The sequence below is a fragment of the Artemia sp. Qi Xiang Cuo genome, chromosome 3 (assembly GCF_049724085.1).
Source record: "Artemia sp. Qi Xiang Cuo chromosome 3, ASM4972408v1, whole genome shotgun sequence".
Taxonomy (NCBI): Eukaryota; Metazoa; Arthropoda; class Branchiopoda; order Anostraca; family Artemiidae; genus Artemia; species Artemia sp. Qi Xiang Cuo.
This window is the reverse complement of record NC_142796.1, coordinates 6032729-6036991: the sequence shown is the minus strand read 5'-3', so window position 1 is coordinate 6036991 and position 4263 is coordinate 6032729. Positions and strand designations below refer to the sequence as shown.

The following is a 4263-nucleotide window of genomic DNA, read 5'->3' as shown; positions in this document are numbered from 1 at the left end:
GAAAAGTAACTAAATAATTTCTAGCGAAAACCACAGGTAAATAGTCAAACTAAATTACCAAAGAACACGGAAAAATTCTATCACAAGCTCAACATTATTACGAAATTATAGCTCAGATATTTCGCTATGAATTTCTAATTAAATAATGTTAATTAAGGCTATAAAAATAAATTCTTTCAAATTGGTGCATTTGCACCAAATTGGTGTAATAAGGTGGCACTGTGATAGCCATACTCAACATTATTCTTTGCTATTTATACATTTGTTCCACATTTTGCATGTTATAGGATCGTTCTGTTGAATTTACAGCAGAAGATTGAGGGGGTACCGGGCCCTTTTTCATACAGGGAATTTTTTGCTCTCTTAACCTTTTCAACTCAAGATGGGTTTATTTTTTTCAAACAATTTTGAGCAAAAGTTTAATTTTTCTACTTTTTCTAAAGGGGGAGGGGATATATTTAGTCTCCTACTTTTTGTGCGTAAAATGTTCGGCAATTAGTGTGGAGCTGTTATCCACTTTGTGCTCATCCTTAAGCTTTAACAACCCCCCACCCCCGTTTCCATTCTAATCCACGTTCGTCTGAAGGACCTCCTACGTAAGGTTGGAAGACCTGCACCTTCAAAGGTACTTTTGAGACTCTGCCTTCACGCAACTGCTGAATGATCGAAAAACACCCTCCTCCGTTGTAATTTGGTGCAATGAAGAAATGTCTTTGAAATCAACATAAAAAGTTGATTATTTTGGTGGATATAATTGTTATGAAACAAATGCTTCTTTTTTCTAATTTTGGCTAATGAATTTAATTTTTTTTTGAATAGCCGACATGGGTCACTTTCAGACATAAGAAAAGCGTTTGGAAACTAAAGTAAAAAGCAAGGAGTCACCAACTTTCGGAAATAAAGTATACCAAGTAGTACGAGACGAAAGTATGCTACACGTGGCATACCTCTGCCAGGCGTGACGGAACTGTGTGGCACACGTGGAGATCCGAGACGAACACTGGCTGGTGGAAAATGGGCAACCCCTCGGTAAAAAGTGACATTAAAACACAAAGAACAGATGTTATCCTGCTTTCGCGGGGGATACCCATCCCTCTTAGTCTCAACTCTTTTTTTACAGTGTTATCATCACTGCCATGCCTAAAGCTCGCATCTTATATTTTGCACACATCTGATATAATTGTGTATAATTGGTTATTATATAATATATGTTATATTGTATTTATAATCAATTTTTTATTGCACGATTTTTATTATATTATTTTTTATGTTACATTATGTTTGTTATATATGATATATTAGAATATTATATGATAGAATTGTTAAAAACTGCCTGTTAAGCTTGATCTCAAAAGAAGGATTAATGGAACAACGGGAGACTTAATGGATCTCTTGGGGAGGATTAATAGATCACATTTTAATCTTCCTGATCTACCCTACCCTGATGACAAAGGCAAATCGCCCCGGCCTTTGAGACAACTTGGAAAATAGCCTATGCCAATTATCCTAGAGGTGTGAAAATGTTAGATATAAAATTTGATTGTGACAGTTTGGCATTACTGACTGCAATAAATACATTTAGTCAGTGGAAGTTCCAACCTCTCTTGTGCCCGGGGCAAAATCTTGATTAGCGCCCCCACTTTGTATCCCAATAATTTTCTGGCAAAATCTTAATACAAATTTCATTGATTAACAAAATGGTCGATTATTAACTTGTTAAATAGTCATTTAATTGATTGCCTCTAATTATTTACATTCGATACCCTACACTCTTTACGTTAAAGTTTTACTCTTGACTAGCAATGTTTCGAGAAAAAGGACTCATTTAGCGTTATTTGTTTCTCAAAATAAAATAGAATTTTCATAAATAAAGTATCGTTTGCTAAAGTACAGAAGAGCTTTCACCCTCTCTCCTAGAGCCATACTGCATGTAACTTTTCCCCCAGGGGTGGTCGTACCGTTTATGCCGCATGCAAAATTGCACAAAATGACAAACTACCCTGAACAGCCAAAGAAAAAGACATGGAACAAGAAACAGCAAAAATCACATTTAACTGCAAACGAAAATGTTGTAGGCTACAACAAAATGCCTGGTTTAGCGTGTTATTTATGCGTGCGTGAGTCTGTGAAGGATAAACAGGAAGGAGGGATTGAATTCACATCAGAATTATTTAGTTCAATTGAAGTTCCTCATTTTTCACCCTAAAATGAAGAAATGTTATATAGTGTCTGAGAAGAACGCAGGAAGGATAAAATAAATTATCGCCTGAATTTCTTTAAACCCTCGAATGGAATTAAGTTAGTTTGGCCCTACGAAGGATAAACAGGAAAGAGGAATAGAATCATGCAAGAAAAAATTCATGTGAGAGGCGTTGCATTAATATACACCCTTAAAAACAAAATTACATCATTTTTTTCCTCAAAGGTGGTCGTATCGTTTTTAGTATCTATGACACATGCAAAATTTAAAAAAAAATGACAAATGACTCCGAACATCAAAAGGAAAAGACATGGAACAAGAAACAGCAAATATCCCATTGAATCGCAAATGAACATGTTGTACAACGAAATCTGCGGTTTCAAGACAAAGAGAAATAACAATAGAATGGAGGAATGTGTTAGTTTAGGGTGTGTGAGTCTGTGAAGGATAAACAGGAAGGGGCAATTAGTTTTTATTCTCTATGATGCGTGCAAAATTGCACACAGTGACAAAGAACAATGAATAGCTAAAGAAAAAGGCATAGAACAAGAAACAGCAAATATCCCATTGAATCGCAAATAAACATGTTGCACAACGAAATCTGCGGTTAGAAGACAAAGAGAAACAACAATAGAATGGAGGAATGTGTTAGTTTAGGGTGTGTGAGTATGTGAAGGATAAACAGGAAGGAGGAATTAGTTTTTAGTTGCTATGCTGCGTGCAAAATTGCACACAGTGACAAATAACTATGAATAGCTAAAGAAAAAGACATAGAACAAGCAACAGCAAATATCCCATTGAATCGCAAATGAACATGTTGCACAACGAAATCTGCGGTTAGAAGACAAAGAGAAATAACAATAGAATGGAGGAACGTTTTAGTTTAGGGTGTGTGAGTCTGTGAAGGATAAACAGGAAGGGGAAATTAGTTTTTAGTCTCTATGATGCGTGCAAAATTACACACAGTGACAAATAACAATGAATAGGTAAAGAAAAAGGCATAGAACAAGAAACAGCAAATATCCCATTGAATCGCACATTAACATGTTGTACAACGAAATCTGCGGTTTCAAGACAAAGAGAAATAACAAGAGAATGGAGGACTGTTTTAGTTTAGGGTGGGTGAGTCTGTGAAGGATCAACAGGAAGGGGCAATTAGTTTTTATTCTCTATGATGAGTGCAAAATTGTACACAGTGACAAAGAACAATGAATAGCTAAAGAAAAAGGCATAGAACAAGAAACAGCAAATATCCCATTGAATCACAAATAAACATGTTGCACAACGAAATCTGCGGTTAGAAGACAAAGAGAAACAACAATAGAATGGAGGAAAGTGTTAGTTTAGGGTGTGTGAGTCTGAGAAGGATAAACAGGAAGGAGGAATTAGTTTTTAGTTGCTATGCTGCGTGCAAAATTAGACACAGTTACAAATAACTATGAATAGCTACAGAAAAAGGCATAGAACAAGTAACAGCAAATATCCCATTGAATCGCAAATGAACATGTTGCACAACGAAATCTGCGGTTAGAAGACAAAGAGAAATAACAATAGAATGGAGGAACGTTTTAGTTTAGGGTGTGTGAGTCTGTGAAGGATAAACAGGAAGGGGAAATTAGTTTTTAGTCTCTATGATGCGTGCAAAATTACACACAGTGACAAATAACAATGAATAGGTAAAGAAAAAGGCATAGAACAAGAAACAGCAAATATCCCATTGAATCGCAAATGAACATGTTGTACAACGAAATCTGCGGTTTCAAGACAAAGAGAAATAACAATAGAATGGAGGAATGTGTTAGTTTAGGGTGTGTGAGTCTGTGAAGGATAAACAGGAAGGGGCAATTAGTTTTTATTATCTATGATGCGTGCAAAATTTCACACAGTGACAAAGAACAATGAATAGCTAAAGAAAAAGGCATAGAACAAGAAACAGCAAATATCCCATTGAATCGCAAATGAACATGTTGAACAACGAAATCTGCGGTTAGAAGACAAAGAGAAACAACAATAGAATGGAGGAACGTGTTAGTTTAGGGTGTGTGAGTCTGTGAAGGATAAAC

General features: G+C 35.7%; 1 long non-coding RNA gene across 2 annotated transcripts in view; it reads left to right on the top strand.

Moving 5' to 3' along the window:
• LOC148953696 (uncharacterized) overlaps positions 1–1139 on the top strand; it is a 32483-nt gene extending 31344 nt beyond the window's left edge. For both annotated transcript variants that reach the window (XR_016143762.1, XR_016143761.1), the window contains exon 3: positions 820–1139. This is a non-coding gene — a long non-coding RNA (uncharacterized LOC148953696). The remainder of the gene's footprint in view (positions 1–819) is intronic.
• The last annotated feature ends 3124 nt before the right edge of the window (positions 1140–4263 follow it).